Raw genomic sequence first — 23,676 nt, forward strand, 5'->3', positions numbered from 1 at the left:
TTGCTAGATGTTTGAAACTGGTGGCGGCCAGTTTGCTCAATGCATCCCCATGCTTATTTTCACTTCTGTTTATGTGAATTATCTTGAACGTTTGGAATTGGCTGATAAGCATTCGCGCTTGTTCCAGATATAACACCATGGCTTCACCCTTTGCATCGTAATGCCCATTAACTTGCTCGGCCACTAGCTTTGAATCGACGTGAGCTTCAAGATTTTTTGCTCCCATTTTAAGCGCCAAATGGAGGCCTGCTAGAAACGCTTGATATTTTGCCTCGTTGTTTGTGCTCTTGAAATCCAAGCGTATCGCGTATGTAAGCTCATGATCGTCTGGGCTAACCAATCGAAGGCCTGCGCCTGCACCATCGTCCTTAGAAGCCCCGTCTGTGTGCAACGTCCAAACTTTGTCGTCGAAGACTGGAATAGGGTTCTGGATCGCCTCACATTCCTGCACTTTGTCTATGGGAACTTCTGTGGTGAAGTCTGGTAAAACTTGCCCTTTGATTGCTGGTCGAGGTCTATATAGGATATTGTATCCTCCCAGCTCGATGTCCCATTTAGCCAATCTCCCCGCGACATCGGGTTTGGACAGAATTTGGCCCAAGTGATAATTAGTGAGAACTGTAATAACATGACCAGAGAAATACCGGCGCAGTCGTCGCGATGCATGTACTAGGGCGAGGACCAGTTTTTCTATCATCGAGTAGCGTGTCTCTAGGCCAGTTAGCATCTTGCTAATATAGTATATCGGGGTCTGAATGTTTTCCCTTTCTACCATTAACACTGCGCCAACCGCTACCTCTGCTACGGACAAATACAATATTAGCGGTTCTTTTTCTCGCGGTGCCGTCAATGTTGGTAACTAGATTAGACATTCCTTCATTTGCTTGAAGGCTGTTTCCGCTTCTGGTGTCCACTGAAAATGGCTCTTCTTGGCGCAATTACACAGTGTGCTAATGAACGGGTAAGATTTCGCAGCGTGATTTGGTAAGAATCTGTTCAAGGCTGCTAATCGTCCCATGAGTCGTTGCATTTCTTTCACTGTTGCAGGTGACGGAATTAGCTGGATGGCTTGTACCTTCTCCGGGGTTACCATAAAACCGTCTCTGGTTACTATGAACCTCAAAAAATTTCCCTCTTCCATTCCGAAGGAGCACTTTGTTGGGTTAAGTTTCAGATTGACGCTGCGCAAGGATTCGAACGTGCGCTGAATGTTTGCGAGCATGGTCTCTTCTTCTTGGCTCATGATAACGAGGTCATCCATATAAACTTCCACTGTTTTACCAATGTCTTCTCTGAAGACTGTATCCATCAAGCGCTGGTAAGTAGCTCCTGCATTATGGAGACCAAAGGGCATTTTCGTATAGCAAAAGATGCCTTTATCTGTATCGAAGGCTGTCTTGTCTTCATCTTCCTCTTTCATCTGGACCTGATGATAGCCCTTGTAATAGTCTAGAAAACACTTCCAGCGGAAGGACGCTAGAGAGTCAACTTTCTTGTCTATTTCGGGTAGCGCATAACAATCCTTAGGGCAGGCTTTGTTGAGGTCTTTGAAGTCGACACACATGTGCCACCCGCCATTGTGCTTTTGAACCATTACTGGGTTGGCGACCCAGGTCTGGTATTGTACTTCGCGCAAGATCCCAGCGTGGAGTAATTCTGTGACTTGATTGTTCATTGCTTCTGCCTTTTCTGCGCTGAGACTGCGTCTTCCTTGCGCGACGGGTTCCGCTGAGGGTCGGACGTTCAAACAGTGTTGCGCTATATCTCGTGGTACTCCAGACATGTCTGCTAGGCACTAGGCGAAGATGTCTTTATTGTTTGAAAGTAATTCCTTCAACTGTATTCGTATTGCCGGTGAAATGGCGTGCCCTAGTAAGATGGTCTGCTCTGGATACTCTTCATTGAGAACCCATTTTTCAGTTCGTTTGGTGCTGAAGGTTTGGCAACCTTTGCTGGTGGCTCATCGTTCACCTACATGACTTCCTTGCTGGAATACAGAATTGCTACTCCGGTTTCCGTTGGAAAGCCGCAAGCAGCGTGTGGTATGGAAGTAATCATGCTGAATTCTCTTTGGGACCGTCTTCCTAGCAGTACATCATGGCGCGATCTTGCTGGCATAACCATGAAATTTACTGTGACTGTGCGCGAATGTTCGCCATCTGACAGAGTCACAGGAAACGCAATTTGTCCCAATGGAAAAACAGCTTCATTACAGAAACCAGTGAGGGGAAAATCAACCGGCTCTAAACGTGCTTTATCTTCTGGATCAAGTTGTTTGAAACATTGTTCATAGATTATATCCATCGAGCTTCCTAGATCTATGAAAATGTAGTCAGTCCTGTAGTGGCCGAAGATACCGGTGATAATTACTGGACGTTCTTCCTGAGGGCCTCCGGGGACGACAGGAAATACAACTTGCTGCTCTCCAATGCTGATTATGGCTTCATTTGTACGGCCTTCGTGAGGGACCTACTTGCACCATGTTTATCTGCTTTGGTTCGGCTTCTTGGTGATTGGTATCTTCTGATTTTTGAATCATCTCGTCATGACTACTGGATTGGATGTCGCACTGACGAGGTATCTGTGGGTCCAATACTGCAGTGTCAAAATTACCTTTACTTTTTTCCAGAATATCTGATCTGATATTTGGTAACTCAGATCTGTTAGTGTGAAAATTTGGTTCATAGCGATCTGGAATCTGCTAAACCAGTACTCTGGAGTTCTTTCCAGAAGTAGATCTTAACGGTCATGAACTCCCGTTTGTATCATGGAGTCATTTCCTTCTGAATGACTTTTGCTGCTTCCTTTGTTTCCCACGATTCCGTCGATCTAAACAACTCGGGTTTCAAAACCCTTGAATTCAGATCGAGGACCTGATGGGTGAAGTGATGGATTCTCTGCCATATGAAACAGAGAATGAAGAAAAAATGAATCGATACAAGAAGAAACAAGTGAAACTGAGAAAACGGTGGGCGCCAATGAAGAAACACTTGTTAAATGACCGGAATCAGATAAACCAGGGGGTTAGGTTCTGCATAAAAGGATTGGTTTCTTCTCGATCGGTTCAGGGGGACAGATCTTCTCCTCTTCTCGATAACTGCAAAACAAACACCGTCAGACTCGCCACAGGGAGAATGGGGTTCTCTCCGTGACCACCCTCCGGCGTGAGAATAAGTATCGGTATATGAAGAAGAAGAAGAAGAATAAGTGAAGTGAATGTAACTTGGAGATTGTACCTGAATTACTCTTCTATTTATAGCCAAAGTTTGGGCGGGAAAACCTGCTACTGAAATGTTGACGGAAAATGCTAACTCCGTAAATGGTTACTTTTCCCTCCATTGATGATTTGACGGACGTGAGAGCACACGGATCGCGATCTGTTGATCAATGGTTGGGGAATTGCCACGTGGAAAGTGGGCAAGTGAAGATCTCTCTTCAATTCCATGCCATCATCGTGACTTCAGAGGAGCCTAGGATGATGACACGTGGCCAGACGGTTATAACCGTCTTGTGGTGCACGATTGAGTCTTCTAGAAGATTACAGCTGTAATCTAGTGTGGCTTCTTACCATGTGACATTAGTAAAGGGAATAATATCCAAGTCTGGGCATTTATTTAAGCGGGAATGTAGAATAGGATTTTTATCCTTTTGTTATGGAGAGAGGCGCAAGGATTTGTTAGTTTCCTTTTGGCGCGCAGGTGTTGGTTGTTGTTTTCCTTCTAAGTTCTCTTTGTTAGACCAATGCGCGGCCGCGCAAGGTCTAAAGAGGGTTAAAAGGATGAAGTTGTGGTATGGTCCAAGTACTCGAGGCGAGATTTTTGGGACCTTACCCCTTCAGGTTATGACAAGTTTCATGCATACACGTATACCACGTAGTCACACCTACATGTTCTATGACATTTATTTAAGTTACACATTCCAAGAACACTTGCAAAACCAATTAAACACACTTTCAAAACCTAATGCAAAGTTTCAACAATTTCAGCTTAGCATCACTTTTTAAGCGGGTTTGTGAATTTTATTTACCATACCAAACAGGTCAGAAAAATTATGAAAATTTTATGAGATGTTTCAATTATTCTAAAAAGGTTTGTGTAAATTCATTGGGTCCTGAATATTTATATAAAATTTGTGAAAAATACTTTTTCACACAAAGGTCAAAATTAACACTTTCTGATGACAGTTTACCGTTTAATTTACAAAGAAATCTACGTTGACATAATTGACAAAATTCTAGTGAGTGTCTCTTGGACTCATATAGTTATCGACTATAAAATTTTCAAGTCTTAACTATAAATATTAACCAAGTTATGACCCTCGTAATGAACCCCATTTTCTGCACAAAAACACAGCTTTGACCTTTGTTTTCGTTTTAACCTTTTGACTGACCAAAGCTCATCGGACAAATATGAAACTAGTTGAGTTTGAAAGCTATTTCTTTGAAATTAACTTTAGAGTCCAAAACCATGAAGTTTCATTATGTTTTGACCGAGATATGGCCTACAAGTTGACACAAAATTCTGACCAGAAGCTGTTAATTTAGTGCAGTTAACAAAACGTGAATAAGATCATCTTTAACATATTTTACACTATCCTAGCATGCATATATCATGATAAATCAGATTTAACACAACTTCGTATCAAGATCATGCTTCTAATTAAAACCCTAATCACTATACATGCATACTTATTCGATTTTTATATGCATAACAATCATATACATTCTTACAAATATCCTACAAAGCTTCATAAACAACATACAACCATTCTGATGTATATATCACATATCATGCACACGTATACATGTAATCATAAGAACTCCAAATCACAAATATGTACCATACACAGAACATGCAAATGTGGTGGGGGGGTGCGGGGTGCGGGTGGGGGTTAGGTTGTGGGTGGTGGGGGTTCATTGTCTATATTTTATTTGTTTATTATTGTTTTGGTTTTATTTTGTTTGTGTTCACACTTATTTTAAATTCTCCCCTTAAAACTAGCTCTCACATGAACCCTATCATATACACACACATATAGTGTGAGCTTTAGTGGAGAATCTTATCAATTTAACATGCAAAAATATCTTTTGTATAATTTTTACTTTTACCTTTTTAAGTGTTTTTTAAGGTTTTTTTTTATCATTTTTGATTTTTTTTTATAAAAAAGGTTTCTACATGTATTTTTACGTAGAAGATCCAATTTTTTTGGAAAAGTTATTTTTTTTACATGTTAGATTGAATTTCTTATTATATATTTAACATGTTAAATATATAGTTTCCTGGTTCCCCATAAACCAGCCCTTTATGTGTGTGTATATATATATACGGTCAGAATTTAGAGAGAACGGTGAAAAGTGTGAGAACGGTGAGACCGATTTTGGTGGTGACATGTGGCATTGAGGTTAAATTACACTAATGGTAATATTGTCAAAAAAACCCACTCACATGAACTGGGTATTCAAATAAAACGCCATAAAAACACCCAATTCAGAAAAACGTCAAACACTCAAAAGCTATTCTTTTAAGCCATTTTTTTTGAGCCAGCTCCTAGTTAAAACGCCATAACAAAAAAGCGATATTTTCAGGGTCCAAAGTGTAACTTATAGTGTAAACAAGTGTGAACACAAGTATAAAATTAGTTTCATCATACACGCAGTTTTTTTTTTTTTTTGAGCCAGCTCCTAGTTAAAACGCCATAACAAAAAAAAAAAACTATATTTTCAGGGTCCAAAGTGTAACTTATAGTGTGAACAGCAGTGGAAGGATGCAGCAGCTGTTTATGTTTACTTTATACAATGAATTGTAACATCAGTAGTTAGCATAGCAATGTTTGTATAGGTCAGCTGTTAAGAGTTTGTTAGGAGGTTAGATGTCACTTTCATGATGACGTCAGCTTAGATGCTCAGTGGTTTGCTAGTGCATATAAATAGAACAGTGCTCTGTACTGTTCTGTTTAGCTCTTTCACCATCTTCTTCCTGTACGAACAAATCACTGAGCTCAGGCTGAGGGGGAGTTTGCGAAGCATACATGCAATTGTAATCAAAGTTTGAAATAAATTTAAGCATTTGGTTCTTTGTGGAAAATGTATGTTTGAAAGCATTTCTTCTGTTTGATATTGAAAAGTTTGTTTCCATTTAATTTCCGCTGCACTACTCTTTCATTAATCATCTTAAATCAAACACAAATCACAATCAATCCAAACTCAGATCCTAACAATTGGTATCAGAGCTTGGACAGTCAAATTTGATTTAACAATCATTTTGATATAAATAGTTCAGCTCGCAATCGTTGATACTGATAGTTTGTTCGTTTTGTTGAAAAACAGAGCAAGGTTTAATCACCATTAAAGTTGATTAATCAGTGCCTGTAAAACAACCAGGATGACATCACAATCACAAGATGATAAGAATAACATTGGCTCTCTTTTCAAACCACCTATGCTTAAACGTAATGAGTACAACATCTGGGAGAGAAGGATGGGTCACATCCTTGCTCAACAGAACACGGGATGTTGGAGGTCTGTTGTTTTTGGTCCTCATGTTTCTATGGTGCCAAGTGCTGAGGATACAAAGAAGTTCGTTCCAAAACCAACTGAAAACTATACTGAAACTGATTTTCTAAAGTTCGAACTCGATGCCAAAGCATTTAGCATCATAGCTTCTGCATTACCCAATGAAATCTATGCTGGGCTGTTACACTGTAACAGTGCCAAAGAATTATGGGATGCATTGAAGGAACAATTTGGGGGGACGGAAGAGGTTATTGAAAACAACAGGAAAATTCTGAATCAGCAGTATGAAACATTTTGTCACATCAAAGGGGAATCGCTAACCCAACAATTTGAACGTTTCAGCTGTCTCATAAGTGAACTAAGGCTTGTTAAAGTTACTTTTCCAAATGCAACTCAAAATAGCAGGTTCCTTAGATAATTGCCCGAAAAATGGGACACAATTGCTTTTGTCACCAGGAATTCAGCAGAGTTCAAAGATCTGACCCTGACCCAACTCCATGGTAGACTCCTGACCTATGAAAGGGAGTTAAACCAGAAAAGGAAGTTGCAAGAGTCTGGTAAAGTTGCTGATGACTATTCATTTGGCAGCACAGCTCTATTTGGTCAGGAAGAATCTGGTAGCAGCAGTAAGGATCAGAGTTATGATCATTTTATTGACATAACTGCCAGTGGTAATTTTAACAACTCTGATTCTCACTCTGCAAATTATGCTTTCACTGCAAATAATGAAAACCGGATGTCAGATAACTTGTGCTTTGAACTAAATGATTTGCAACATTTTGATCCCACTGACTTAGAAGACATGGACATTCTGCATCAATTGGCTTTGCTTAGTGTTAGAACAAGCAAATTCTACAAAAGAACAGGGAGAAAATTCCCAGGGCTTCATGGGAATTTAAGGGTGGAGTTGGATAAGTCAAAAATCTAGTGTTACAAGTGTAATAGGCTAGGTCATTTTTCTAGGGAATGTAGGAGTCAAACCACTGGTCCCATAATTACTCATCCTAGCTCAAACCCTAGACCACAACAACAAAACACTGTGCACTATACCCAATATGCCCCTGCAGCACATGTTAACACTGCTCATTATGCTACAACCCATGTGCCTGTGTATTATGTTCAAACCACTGTTCCACAAATTCAGTATGTTCAGGCCCCTGTTCCTCAGGCACAGGTGCAACCTGTTGCACCTCAACAAGCTGCTCCAACAGTGACTCAACCAGATCAGCAAAGCTTCTTCCTACAAGGCTTTGTTGATTGGAGCAGCATGCCTAATGAAAATTTTGCTCTCTATGCTTCTAATGATACTTTTGATAATGAATTTTGTTTGATGGCATTAGAGTCAATACCAGAAGGGGTAGAAACTGAAGGTGAATAGCTAAGTGTTGAAACAGTGGATGAAGTTGCTGAAGCAGTGGTTACTGCAGTTGCTGGTGAACTACTGCTGGGAGAAAATTCAGAAACCCTGATTGAACCACTGTCTGACCCTTGGTCCAAAGAAGACAAAGAGAAAGAAGAGTTGAAGAAAGCTAGTGAGGTAGAAGAGAGAGCTGATGAAGAAGGTGATCATCAGTGTAATTGTGCCATGATGGCTGCTGCTAAGGTAACTCCTCAAGTTCTTGAAAAACTGTGTTCAGATAAATGTATTATTGCATTTGCTAACATCAAAGAGGTAAATGAAAACCTTAAGGATAAAGTCTTGTCTGATGAAGTCAAATTTGAAAAGTCATTAAAAGAACTTAGAAACAAATTGGCTGAAAAAGATAAAGAGATCAGCAGTCTAAAAGAAGAGCAGAGCATAACCAAAACTCAACTCCAAACTATGGTAGAAAAATACCAAGTTTGCAAAAAGGAGTTGGAGTCCACCCAGATCACATGTGAAAAATGGGTGGAATCTTGTAAAGGTTATGAAGTCATGCTTGAAAAACAGATTAAGAGCAATGTAAAATTTGGTGTTGGTTTTAGAAAACATGATGAAATTGAAAACAATGCTTCCAAAGAATCTGTTCAAACCATTGTTGAAGTTATTCCCACAAACAAGGATGGCCAAGAGGTTAAGATAACTGACAAACTTGGTAACAAAATCACTTTGGAAAGATCTGTGGGATCCTCAACTTTTGAGGAGATTGAGAAATATCAATTTAAACGCACATGGTCTGATGAGTGTGACATCCTGGAAAACTTCATGCCAATGGACTTCACAACCACTGATGGTGTAAAAGCTCTAAAAGCGAAGGTCATTCCTATCAAAGATATCCCAACAGTGGTTCAAAACTCTGTTGCTAAGGAATCTGAGAAAAGGAAGAAAAGAGAAAAGATCAAGAACCTGTTTTGTGATTTTTGTGAAAAGAGAAATCATCTAACAAAAGACTGTTTTCATTTAAAAGCACAAGATCTAAACAAAACAAGTGTCATTGTACCTACTGAGAGCTGCACCATCTGGGGTAAAAATAACCACAAAACTAAGGAATGTGTGTATCTCCGAAACTTTGATGAGAAAAAGAAGGAGTACACAGCAAAAACATCCTTAAGTTCATCAACATCATCTGTCAAATTCACAAAGAAGCAACCACTATTTGTGCCAGTCCAAACAGCTGAACCAAACATCTGTTCAAAGAGATGTTCAAGTGACTCATGCACCCCCTGCCAATCAATTCAGGAGAGGCAAAGGACAACCATCATAGCAAAGGATCCCACATGTTTATGAGGCTTACAAAAGCCCTCTAAACCAAAAGTGAACAGGCATCCTTTTGGTTATCAACAGGTGATTGGCCAAGACCCCTAGCAGTGGTTAGAGAAAAACATTCCCAAAAATGTTCAAACCCTTGAGCTAACCACTGTCCATGCATCTGCCCCCATCCCAGACACTGTTGAGACCCCATCCAAAGCCTTATTGGCTTTGGAGACCTTAATGAACTAATCCTTTTACTTCATGCGAAGGGAGCTTCTGCATGTTTAGACAGTCTTTGGTATGTAGACAGTGGAGGCTCCAGGCACATGACAGGATATAAAGCCCTACTCAAAGATTTCAAAATCCATGGAGGGGGTGATATATCCTTTGGGAATAATAGTAAAGGGAAAGTTCTGGGGTCTGGTACAATTCAGTCTGGAAATGTAAAATTTGAAAATGTCAATCTGATAGACAATCTGAAATTCAACCTCCTGAGTGTCTCACAAATGAGTGACAAGGGGTATGGGTCATTATTCACAAAGGAGTGTTGTAGGATTGTTGGACCATAAATGGTTGAAAAGATTGAAGCAATAATAAAGTCAGGAAAAACAAAACTTGTTGCTCAAAGAAGTGGCAATGTTTATGTTGTTGATATGTCAAAAGAGTGTCCCAGAACTGATGCCTGTCTGTTCTCAGCTGCCTCTAACAAAGAGACAGAGCTTTGGCACAAAAGACTGGGACACACAAATCTCAAGACAATCACTGAAATTTCAAAAAATGGCTTAGTAAGAGGCTTACCACAAAAATTGTTTTCATGTTCTGAGCATTGTGTTTCCTGTTTAAAAGGAAAACAGCATAAAAGCTCTTTCAAGTCCATTGAAGAGTCCAAAATAACCCAGTGTTTGCAAATGCTGCACATGGATTTGTTTGGCCCAGTGCAAGTCATGAGTCTCAAAAAGAAGAGATATTGTTTGGTTATTATTGATGACTTCTCTAGGTTTACATGGACCTTCTTTTTACACTCAAAAGATGAGACTGCATGCATTTTGCAAGACTTTGTGACACAGGTTGAAAAGCAATTTGACCTTCCAGTGAAAGTCTTCAGGAGTGACAATGGCACAGAATTCAAAAATAAGGAGTTGGATGCCTTCTGTGTGAAAATGGGTTGTTGAAAGGAAGAACAGAACATTGATTGAGGCTGCCAGAACCATGCTTGCAGATTCAGGTTTGCCATTAACTTTTTGGGTAGAGGCAGTAAACACTGCTTGCTATGTCCAAAACAGAGTTTTAATCAACCCCAGGCACAAAAAGACTGCTTATGAAATTCTGTATAAAATAAAGCCATTAATCTCATATTTCAAAGTTTTTGGTTGCCCATGTTTCATTTTGAACTTAAAAGATTCTATCTCAAAGTTTGCAGCCAAAATTGATATGGGATACCACCTGGGATACTCAACCACTGCTAAGGCCTACAAAGTGTTTAATACACAGATCAAAGCAGTGGAGGAGACTTTGAATGTAAAGTTCAATGAACTTTCATCACTTAAACTTCCAGCAAATCCTGCAGATTTGTTTGATCTTGATAAGTTCACTTTTGAAAATACTGCTGTCAAGACTAACAGTGCAGGTCCATCTGAGAATTCATCACCAGACTATGGGTATGAGATCATCATTCCTCAACAAAAGTCTGCCACAATGGGAAGAGCAGCAGATGTCCAAAACAGCTGTCAAAGCTCAACCACTGCTACCTCAACAGTTGTTGACCAAAGTAGCCCATTAACCACTATTTCCACACCACCAAGCACTGTTAATAAAAGTCCTCAAACAGTGGATCAAAGTCAGCATGTGTCCACTCCTTTACCCCCTATGCCACCACCTTTTGAAGCCACTGTTGGGTCATCAAAGTCACCAGCAGTGGTTAGCTCAGATGATACACATCTGCAGCCCTCACCACTCAATGCCGTTGTTCCATACCAAGGAGAGCTCATCTTCTTGAAATCTCATCCACCAGATCAAATTATTGGCAACATCAATAAAGGGGTGCTCACAAGAAGTCAATCCCAAAACATTTGTCTTTTTGCTGGTTTTCTATCACTCCATCAGCCAGTCAAGTACCAAGAGGAACTAAAAGACAACAGCTGGGTAGAAGCCATGCAAGAGGAGCTCCAACAGTTTAGAAGACAACAAGTATGGGAGCTTGTTCCATTGCCAGAGGGTGTGAGTCCTGTTGGCACAAAATGGGTCTTCAAAAATAAAACTGATGAAAGGGGTATTGTTGTCAAGAATAAAGCCAGGCTTGTGGTTCAAGGTTTCAGACAAGAAGAGGGCATTGACTATGATGAAACATTTGCCCCTGTAGCAAGACTTGAAGCTATCAGACTCTTTCTGGCCTTTGCTGTCAACCACAACATCAAGGTGTACCAAATGGATATAAAATGTGCATTCCTCTATGGTAAGATTCAAGAAGAGGTATATGTTTGTCAACCTCCAGGTTTTGAGGATCCATTTAATCCAGATTATGTCTACAAGCTAAATAAAGCTTTGTATGGCTTGAAACAAGCATCAAGAGCCTGGTATGAAACTCTTTCCACTTTTCTGTTTTCCATTGGTTTCACCAGAGGCAGAATTGACAAAACACTGTTTTTAAAATGGAGAGGAAAGGATTTGATGATTGTCCAAATTTATGTGGATGACATCATTTTTAGAAGCACATGCAATAAAATGTGTGAAGAGTTCAGGCAACTCATGACAGCTGAGTTTGAAATGAGTGCAATGGGTGAACTCCAGTGTTTTCTTGGTCTCCAAGTAAAACAACTGCAAAATGGCACTTTTTTCCATCAGGGCAAATATGCCAAAGAACTTTTAAAGAAATTTGATATGGATGATTGTAAGCCATGCAGTACACCCATTGCAACCAATAAATTGGTCATGTCTGATGAAAAGGATGATTTGGTTGATCAGACCTTATATAGAAGCATGATTGGGTTTTTATTGTACCTACCTGCATCTGGACCAGACATCATGTTTGCAACATGTGTCTGTGCAAGATCCCAATCAGCCCCCAGAAAGTCAAACCTTATTGCTATAAAAAGGAAATTCAGATACCTCAAAGGTGCTCCCACACTTGGTATCTGGTATCCTGCTAATGGTAAAATTGAGCTTTTAGGTTTCTCAGATAGTGACTTTGCTGGATGTGACAAGACAAGGAAGTCCACTTCAGGAGGGTGCCAATTCCTAGGCAACTGCTTAGTGTCTTGGCAAAGCAAAAAGTAGGCAGTTGTTTCCACATCCACTGCTGAGGCAGAATATATAGCTGCTGTAAGCTGTACAGCCCAACCGCTCTGGCTTCAAAATCAGTTGCTGGATTTTGGTATCACTGCCTTGAAAACACCACTCATGTTGGACAGTCAGGTAGCAGAAAATGTCATCAAAAATCCAGTTTCTCATTCAACCACCAAACACATCGACATCAGACATCACTTTATGAGGGATTGCTATGAAAAAGGTTTGATTTCTCTGCTTCATGTTCCAACTAAGGATCAGCTGGCAGATGTTCTAACCAAAGCATTAGACACATCCACCTTTGAAAGCTTGATCTCTAGGATTGGCATGCTAAACATGGAATAACAGGCAAAATCCTGTTTTTCTATGAATAAAAGCATTAAAATGTTTTCAGAAAATCAAAAATCCATCCTTAAAAATAGCTAAAAATGAATTTTTCATTACTATCCTTAAAAGTCTGCCATAACCACTGATGAGTTCAAAAGTCTGTTCTACTTCCAAAAGACTGTCAACTGCTGAAAGCCATCCCCTGTTCTCTCATTTCTTTGATAAACACTGTTGTTCAAAAGCAGTGTTGTATCCACTGATGAGCTATCCACTGATAGCAAAAATCATCCACTGCCTTCTGTACCGTTACAACCATTGCTTTCTTCAGTAACTTTCACAAAAGGTACTGTCCTTCACTTCATCAGCGGATGGCACGTGGACAATACATAGTGGTTAGACCTTTTATAACCGCTGCCACGTCAGCCTTCACTTTTTCTCCATAAAACCCCCTTTCAAGCCCCAAACAGAGTTTTACTGTCGAATTGAATTCACAAAAATTCTCTTCTCAAAGCAGTTTCTTCATATTTCATCAAATTTTTCCACAAATTTCTTCAATCGTCTTCCTCAAAAAGATGACCAAATCAAAGACATCCGCAAAATCATCTTCCAAAGATGCCTCTCGAAAGGCTACACCCACCGAAATTCCACACAAACTCTCTCATAATCTTCTGGGTCTTCTTACAAAGCCCGGCACCACCGATACCTTTGATTCCATCCTTGATATGCTCAATGCATCAAAGTACAAAACTTTGTTAACCGCCGATGCACCAATTTACTTGACCACCCAGAGAGAGTTTTGGAAAAATGCAACCCTTGAAAAACAAGGCGAAACTGTCACTAGCATTACCTCTTCTCTAAAGGGCAAAGCTGTCAACATCACACCGCAATCCATATCAGAGGTCTTTTGGCTCGATGATCAGGAAGGTAAAGATTCTTTCCCTAAAAACGAGTTAAAAATTGACTTCACTGAGAGAGGGTATGCAGACACAATGATGAAGAGGGATACCTTACAAAAAGGTTTCTTCCCTCCTGCAACAAGATTTTTATTCCATACCCTCCTAATGTGTGTTTCAAATAAAACCACTTCTTTTAATGAAATACCATTGAAGATTCAAAACCTGGGGTATGCTATTCTTCAAGAAGAAAACTTTAATTATTCCCAGGTAATCTTCAATGATTTGGTTAAAAATGTTGAAACACAATCATTCTTACTGTTTCCAAGATTTCTAAGTTATTATTTTGAGAAAAAAATTCAGTAAGGATGATATTGCCGTAATAAACCAAGGTGAATATCTACAAATGCACAGCTTAACTGCTGAAACTTTTACAAGAATGTCAACACCTTGCAAAACACAAGCAGAGGTGCCTGAGCAGAATTTAGCAGCAAACACTGCTCCTCAGGTATCTGCTGCTGAGCCCACTGCTCAAGGTGATCAAGGTAGCAAAACAACTGCCTTGAAACCCACACCTAAAATCACCAAAAACCACAGAGAAAGAAAACTCAAAAACCCCCCAAACCTACCAAAAAGGCAACTCTGGAGGATGAGATACCAGAGCAACTGCTAGTGACAGCACAACAGTCACACGAAACCACTGCTGCTACTTCCTCACCGCAGTTGGTAAAAATATCTCACACCATATCTGAAACTCCTCCTGCTTCTTCACAAAAAGAACAGGTTGTACAAACAGGGTCACCACATCATGATGCTCTGGAAGCACTTGTTTCCATCATCCACAGCCCAATGCCCGGGGCAAATCCTCTTTCTACACCCAAACTCACATCCCCAATTCCCCTAAATACCAAAATTTTGTTGGATGCAATTGATTTGAACCTGGCACAAACCAGTGCTTCTCAATCACCTGTTCATGAGAATATACTTCAACAAGAGACTGGGCCTGATGTATCAATCGTTGCTAACCCACCAACACAACCTGAGGAGGTTACACCCTTTGAGTTACAAGTAACTCTTGGTGGTAATCCAAGTGAAGCAGCCACTACAAGTGTTGAACCTACAGGTTTACACTTGGACAGTGGTTACATCAATAAGACTTCCTTGGAGGCAATTCCTTCTATAACACCTCTGTTATCTGCTAGTGAGTTTGTTTTAACCAATGGTTCCATCAAAAGATTATCAAGTGTTGAAGGAAGAAGACCCCATTACCAAGAAAAAGGGGCATCAGTTGTTGATGTTTGGAGTACACTCCCTACCTCAACCTCTGATAAAACCACTGCTAGTGGGAAATCAGATTATCCCATTAAGTTGGGTGATGGTTTAAAGTACCAGGAATTGACGGACAGAGTTGAAAAACTGGATACCTCTGTTGCAGAAATCAAAGAAATGTTGCATCAGTTGTTGACAGTTCAAATGGTACAATCCACTGCTGTTGCACCTCAAGCACCTGCTCCACCACCAGCAGATGTTACAAATGTGCTCTGGAACCTTTTTCAACCTTTTCTCCAACAACAACAACAAGTGGCTGATCAGCAACATGAAAAACATGTCCAAGAGCTGAGAAACACAATAGAGTCTAGGTTCAAGAACACACAAGATGACATCAAGGCTATCAAGGCCCATCTGTTGACAACCACTGGCACTGCTCCTCCAACAGTTCTTTTTATTGATGAACTCCCCCCAGATAATGCCAAAAAGGGGGAGAAAATTCGGGAGTGGAGGAAGAAAGGGATTGATAATGGTCTGTATCTTGAGCCTGAAAAGGATGCTATGCTCAGAAACATTCCCTTGCCAGATGGTAGCAAAAATGTTGATGTTACCCAGAATGCACTTGATGAAGGTGTCATAAGTGTAAAAAGGGATAGAGCGGCAAAGGATTTATCAAGGTGGAATGAGGAAAAGAGAGCTTTCATGGAGCTGAATGCGCAGGGTTGTTCTGGTGTAAAGGATGTTCAAAATCCTGTTCCAAAAAGAAATCTTACTAGAAAAGTAAGGATACCCAAGTCCACACCATCCAGTCTTCCAAAGCATACTTCAAAACCATCATCCAAAAGCCACCAACATCAAACCTCCACCCAAACAGCTGCTGAAACTCATGTTGTATCGACATTTGCTGGTACTTCAGTTGTTTCAACAACTGCTCTCATTTCAACACACACCACTACCACTGCCTTACCATCATCACCACTCAAAACAACATCTCCACCATCACCTCCTGCCAAAAAGCAGAAGACAGCAGATGTTACAACATCTGCTGTAATGACAATAGTGGTTGAAACACCAATTGTTTCAACAACTGTAATCAGTCACAAATCATTGCCACTCAAACCACCTCCACTGTTCCACCCAAAACATTATCTGCCTCTCCTAAAATAAAAAGGAGAAGGATTATCATATCAGATGATGATTCTCCATCACCACCACCAACAGCTTCAAAATCCCAAGCACTTGTCACAATTCCAAAACCCATTCCTCTCACTTCAGCTCAAATCCAAAAGCCATTACCTCCTGCAGGTGTTGTATTTCCTTTGGAACTCATAGCAGTTAGGGAACAAATCAAATCTTTCTATTATGAGGATGACCCTGCCAAAAGGAGTTTGCCATCGGTTGAAGGATATCCCAGGCCAAATAATATTGAAAAATACTTGAAAATCAAGGCCAAGCAAGCAGAAGATATCTCAATCAAAAATAAACAAGGGAAATCTGATAGAGAATTTCAGCAAAACTATCAGTTTCTACTCACACAGGTCAGATCTATGGAGCAATTTGCCAAAAATGTATGTCAGCAAATCTCTGAAAGGGCAGATGAGTCCTTGAGAAAAGACTACATTGAAAACATCATGACCTACAAGAAATACAAGGGGGAGAAACATATGTACAAAAACTAGACCATTCCTGAGCTTGAAAAAGAAGCAGCCAAGATTCATGAAATGATAAAAAATAAGGTCAAGCAGACTCCTCCTGAAAAATTCAAACAATTTGAAGCTGGCAAGGCCTTAGAGTTGAAGAGAATGAAAGAGGAGCTGGTAGCAGCTGATTATGGGTCAAAGAATTCTGTGTCAAAATGGGGAGAAGCTAGGGTCGGGGCAACCTATAAAAGGTTGGAGGAACTTAGGAAGAAAGATCCAACAGCTCCACAAAAGCCTGACTACTCCAAAGCAGAGGTCTCAAAAGACCACCAAAGCTGCAAGTCAAAAGAACCACTGCTCCAGCTGGTGCTGTCATCTACAAAAGAAGGAGTCAAAACCAGTTGGGTGCTGAAACAGTTCAAGATCTAATTGCTGGAAATGACCTTGTGAAAGAGGGCATTAGATTAATGATGAAAGAAGATCCTGATTTGGAAAAATATGCAAGTACTGCTCAGCCGGTCATGAATAGGCCTGCATCACCTAATACCCCATCTAATAAAAATCTCCAAAGAAACCCACCAAGCTCAAAAGTACTAAAGTGGAAAACTGATAAACAGACCCACGTACTGACTGTGTTGAAGTCTAGTGGAGAAGTGAAGAAATTAACAAGGGAACAAGCTCTTGGCCAGAGTATTGAAGATTTACAGGATCTCCTTGATCTTCCACTTAGCAGGGATGAAGATGATACAGATTCCATAACCTTTGAATTGCAACTCAAAGGGCAAATAAGGGAACTGCTGATGAGGCAATAAAGATCTTCTAATAATGGAGAGTTTTGGCATTATCTGTTCCAGGGGGAGATTGTTGGGATTGAACCCTGCCAAAGGAACAGAAAATAAAAGCCAAAACTGGATCAGAGCAGTGGATCCAGAATAAGCAGATGTTATGCATACAAATCTCTCCCTTTGAAAGTGGTTTCAAACATCTGCTGACCTCCTATCCGCTGATCATGCAAACTGCTGACCTACAACTGCTGGTCAAGTCAAAGACTATTGAAGAACTGAAGCTCTGCTGCTCAATCTACTGCCTTGTTTCAAGCACTGCTGATCATAACAAGTACTGCTGGGTTCACAGCAGTGGAAGGATGCAGCAGTTGTTTATGTTTACTTTATATAATGAATTGTAACATCAGTAGTTAGCATAGCAGTGTTTGTATAGGTCAGCTGTTAAGAGTTTGTTAGGAGGTTAGATGTCACTTTCATGGTGACGTCAGCTTAGATGCTCAGTGGTTTGCTAGTGCCTATAAATAGAACAGTGCTCTATACTGTTCTGTTTAGCTCTTTCACCATCTTCTTCCTGTACGAACAAATCACTGAGCTCAGGCTGAGGGGAGTTTGCGAAGCATACATGAAATTGTAATCAAAGTTTGAAATAAATTTAAGCATTTGGTTCTTTGTTGAAAATGTATGTTTGAAAGCATTTCTTCTGTTTGATTGTGAAAAGTTTGTTTCCATTTAATTTCCGCTGCACTGCACTTTCATTAATCATCTTAAATCAAACACAAATCACAATCAATCCAAACTCAGATCCTAACACCATTAATATGACCAGTGAATCCCATTCTACACCACATTCCTTTTGCAAGATGTTCAGACATGATTGTTGGATCGTCGTCAGAATCTTTCAAGTCTAGAACTCTTCTAATGTCTCCAACACCAAACTTAAATTATACATCTATGTCTTTTCCCGTTTGGTCCTTCTTTCTTAATACTGAGTGTATCATCTTGTCAGATTCTTCATATCTAGTTGTGTTCCAGAAGGCTCTTACATGAGATTCATATATAGCGGTTCTGTCAGACAAAGCCTTCGCAACTCTGCTTTCTCTTAAAAATTTGGCCATTTTTTCAACCACCGTATTCTCCGTGTTAGCCTCATCAATCACGCAGTATACATTGTGACCCTTATCCGTATCCTTTCCACTTCCCTGTAAATATATGCATTATTAAACATTTACACAGGTTTTGAGACATAAGGATGAAGGATGGAAATGTTTGAGAAATTTTCTAACACTGAGAAACCCTATGTGATAGTACTAGAGAATCGAATGACTGTTCGATCGGTTAGCATTGCTGTCCGATCGGTTGGCTCAACTTGTGAGTTTTGATCTGGTAATGGCTGTTCGATCGGTTAGCAAATCTGTTTGAAGAATTAACAATGCTATCCGATCGGTTAGCAACGCTGTCTGATCGGTCGACAATGTTGTCCGATCGGCTAGTGATTGTTGATGCACGAATGTCTAAAGCCTACGTCTTAGTCTTAGTCAAGCTTGTATAGGGTCTAGGGGTCAAATGTGTCAAGAATGTATAGTGTAGGGGTTGGAAATGTAATTTTATGTGTTAATGTCCTGATTCCGCTCCTAATGACATTATGTCATTCAGAGCGAAATCACAAAGTGGTGATTCCGCCCGAAATGACACGATGTCATTTGGAGCGGAATCAGACCACTATAAATAATTGTTGTGTTTTCTCATTTTGGAACTGAATGTGGATTGTGTAGCTGAACTGGTGCCGAATTTTTCTGAGAAGTATTAATGAGAAAACGTGTTTAAAGTAATCTACATTCTGTTTCTACTCCATTCTACTTTGATTCAAGCTGTTTGTGTATTTCCGCTGCATAAATAGTGGTGTTTAGCTCTGATTGACTCATTTGATCGTCAATAACGATCCTACAATTGGTATCAGAGCCAGTTATGAGCTAGAATACCAGAATCAAAGCTTTTTTATTACATTTTTTGAATTTCTGGACATTGCCACGGACAAAAAGGACTGAACTTTGGACATATTGTGTAAAATTGACAATTAACAAACCTTTGAGAGTTTCAGATTAAAATACGGCTTAAAATTGGTAAAAAATGTCTCGAAACCTGATTTCGCTCGAGTGTGTTTTTGGTTGATTTCACTCCAAAAGTTCTAATTTCGCTCGAGCAGTAGAAGCGGAATCAGTGATTCCGCTCGTGTATTCTGATTCCGCTCGAGATTTAATCACTGATTTTGCTCCAAAGGTGATTCCGCTCGGAATTACCTGTTGATTTCGCTCCAAAGTTTTCAAAATCTGATTTCGCTCGAGTTTAACTGTTGATTTCGCTCCAAAAGTCACTTTCTGATTTTGCTCCAAAGAGTAACTTTTGATTTCGCTCCAAATTTAAAATTGTGATTCCGCCTAAAAAATCAATTTTAGTGTAAAATCATGGTTTGAGGGTTTAAGTCCGTTTCGTTCGTGATATCGTGTTGGGAATTCAGTCAGTGTAGAAAGTTTTTCAGTAAAAGTAACCTGTTTGTCAAAAAGTTAAATTTTTTTCAGAATTTGTCACTTAAAATGGAAAATCAAGATTTTTATAATCTTTTTGCGGGTAGTGGCATGACGGCAACACAAAATCCGGCAAGCATTGTTCAAAATGTCAACATGGAGAATGAACTAGGAACAATGCAGAAACCGCCAAAGCTTATGAACTTAGACGAGTATGCCGGATGGTCGGGTCGATTCAAGAATTGGGTACAAGCCAACCATTTTGAGTGTTGGATGAAAATAGAGAAAAAATATGTTCCACCTTTTGATGGATTGGGATTACAGAAAGGAATTGGAAGTTTGACTGAGACGGAATAGAATGATTTTAAGGCGGAGAAGAAGATGGTCAGTATTCTCCAACAAGCCATAAAAGAAGATATTCTTGTGCTGTTACAACATGATGACGACTCACAATCGATGTGGCAAGCATTAAAGTTGAAGTTCCAAGGCAGCTTTTCTATGATCAAAAGCAAGAAAGCCTTAATTAAGAAAGAGTTTGACATCTTCACCGGGATGAAGGGTGAAACAACGAAGCAGTTGATTGAACGTTATTGCCATCTTGTGGTAGAGATGAAAAGATTGGAGATTACAAAGACAGACGAGGAATTGATCGACAAGTTGTCTGACGCATTACCTTATGATGAATGGGGCACGTACTTAATGATGTTGAAAAACAACTCGGATTTTGTGAATTTGAATCTCAACGCATTCATTGAAAAGATAGAAACTCATGAATTGGAATTGTTGAAGATCAGGAAAATGAATTCAGCAAGTGTACAGCAAGACGTATCTCTTTACTACAAAGGAAGCACTCCTGTTGCAACAAATCAAAGTCCGAAGATACAGACGGGTTTTAGTACTGATACAAATTCAAGTGCTTCTACAAACACTCCACAATCAAACAAGTCCTCACCATTTGTGAACTATGATCCAAACTTCATAGCTCCAAAGTAGTCTTCACCTCAAAGCTTTACAAGTTCCAACAATCAGGCTTACGTTTCTGGGATGCAATGCAACATCGCGGTGAATAGTAAGAATGGGAATGAAATTATTGAAACAGCCGCGAAACAGTACATTGCTTTACTGGCTTCCGTTTTAGAGGCGTATGAAGGTTTAATGGCAGGCATGATCGGTAATCTGGATATGACAAAAGAGGATTACGACCAGATCGACCCTGAGGAGCTTGAATTGATTGATATAAAATGGTGCATGGCAAGTTTGGTTAGAAGGGCGCAACGCTTTATGGAGATCACAGGCAGAAACAGTCTCTCAGGTCCTGATCAGAAGCTTGGTTTCGACAAATCAAAAGTTACCTGCTTCAAGTGTAAGGAACGTGGCCATTTCAAGAGAGAATGCCCTAACCGTGAAGTGAACAACCATCAGAACCCGTTCACAAATGATTATTACAGGCAGATGATCTATCATCGACCTAACCAACAACCTTCTGTTCAGAGGCCGCAAATCGAAAACAAACCGGAGAAGGATCTTATCGTGAATCAAGATGATGAAAAAGTAGCCGAAGGTTTTACCTGGGATAAATACATTCCCGGAAGTGATGGGCAGGCCATGATGGTAGAAATAGTTGAGGTACTAGAGATGGTGACTGAGCCAGAAATGATTGTTGAAGATGTTCCTGTTGAGAATGTGGTTGACATTAAAGAAATTGCTGCAGAAGTTTACTATTACCAGTCAGAACAGGAGGTATTGGCAAGTTCTATGAAATCGATAATGCCTCCTAAAGTGTTTGAATCTTTTGCAGGTTATTTCGAAGAACCGACGACTGGATCGTGTCCAAGATACGAAGAAAAGAAAGAAGCTGTCTAGGAAATGATAGACGTGACAAAAGAGTTGACTGGAGAGACATTGAAAGATATCGCTGACAAAGCTCTCATGGAAAAGCTAAAAGAGGTAGACACAGAACTCGAGAAGTCAGAGTCTGTCAGTACCGTGTCAGTCGAACAGGAGTCAGATCAGAAATTTGGAGTTAAGGAGGTCAAAGTGTCTGAGTCTGAGTTGAAAAATGTCGGTAAACAAGATGTGACAATTGTTTGTGATGAATAGGTTGTTGAGAAAGTCGTTTCAATCCCTGAAACACCATGCCAGAAGTGTTTACAACCGTGCATGGAGTGTCTTGAGAAAGACACTAAGTATCAGGAATTGAAACATCATGCAGATATGCTAAAATTTGACCTTGGACAAGTCAAAGAGGCTTATGATACTCTTTCCAGGTCAATTAAAATGATCCAAAAAGAGAGTGTTGAAAATGACAAAGCAACAAAATTGGCTAAAGCAACACTTTTTGATAAACAAGTTGAGGTCAATTTTCATCTAGACACGATCGCTTCACTTAAGAAAGAGCTTGAATTAGCTAAAATTGAAAATGATCGAATTGATAAAAAATTGATGAGTTATGTGGCTTCATCTTATGTTCTTGAACAGATTGTTCCACAGCAGCCACATGCTGCACCAGTCTTTAAGAGCGTTCCACCCCCAATGTGGAATCATTATACACAGAAATATCCAGATGGGGTGGAAGCGGCTTTGAATCTCAAGTTGAGATCGATTGAGGATGATTTGCTTGAAAGCATTGATGTTACATTCTCTGCATCCGACACCGACAACGAATCACAGGTCATCATAACCGTTGTCGATCAGGTGTTAGATAAGGATAGTGATAACTCTGAAAAGTCTCAATCTGAGAAATCTGTTAGTGAGTCTGAAGATGAGGGTAATTTCATGGATCGTTTCATACCGAAATTGGACAAGAGTGCGAATGATGATCCGATTATGGTGGTATACACTATGATTGGAACAGACAAACTTTACTCCGATTTCGAGTATCCTCTTCAGAACGTGAAGATTGAGAATGTTGAAAAAGTTTTCAAGTTGGTTGAAATGAAGATTGATGAGGTTAATAACAAAGAATTCTTTTCAAAACCTAAAAAATATTTTGTTACATCACATCCTACCAGCACAAGAAAGAAAGAGTGGGATGGTAAGTGTAATAACAAGAAAAATAACTTTAAAAACAAAGGGATTGGGTTTGAAAAGAAGATGGCTAAGCAGGTGGTTAAGCCAAAAGAGAAAATGAATGATATCTTTGTTGCTAGACCGTGGACGATTTCAATGCAGCGAAAAAGTTGAAAGAGGAGACAGTCAAATCAACTTTTGTCGAATATGACAAAAGAGTCTGTTATCGCTGTAATGAAATCGGGCACATGGCAAAACAATGCAAACAAATGTTTGAAAAACCTGTTCAAGAACCAATTGTTCAAAAACAAACTGTTCAAAAATCAACTGATCAAAAACCAACTGTTCAAAAACCTTGACCAAAATCACCGATTGATACAAACGGTAAAAAACCCATGGTTTCTCCGATTCGCATTTTAAAGAGAGGTGAATCTTTGAAGTCGGAGGATAAGCCGAAATCGACCTTCGAAGTTGGCGAATCTTCCAAGTCTCGCAAGACTTCAAAAATTTATCAGAAAACAAAAATTTTTGATAACCAATCATGGGTTGCGAAGTCGAAACCATCAGTCGAGGTCAAAAAGATGGAAAATGCGTTAAAAAATGAAACAAAGGTTTTAAAAGATGATGCTGCAGAGTTTGAATCTGAAATTGACAAATTTCTTGCAGAGTTTCCCCCAATTAACAACAAAGTAAAACCAGTTGTGAAAGATGATGTTCCTAATGTCACATTTAACTTTCCTAAAAATGATGAGAAGTGTGATGTAGTG

The sequence above is a fragment of the Helianthus annuus genome, chromosome 9 (assembly GCF_002127325.2).
Source record: "Helianthus annuus cultivar XRQ/B chromosome 9, HanXRQr2.0-SUNRISE, whole genome shotgun sequence".
NCBI classification, from domain to species: domain Eukaryota; kingdom Viridiplantae; phylum Streptophyta; class Magnoliopsida; order Asterales; family Asteraceae; genus Helianthus; species Helianthus annuus.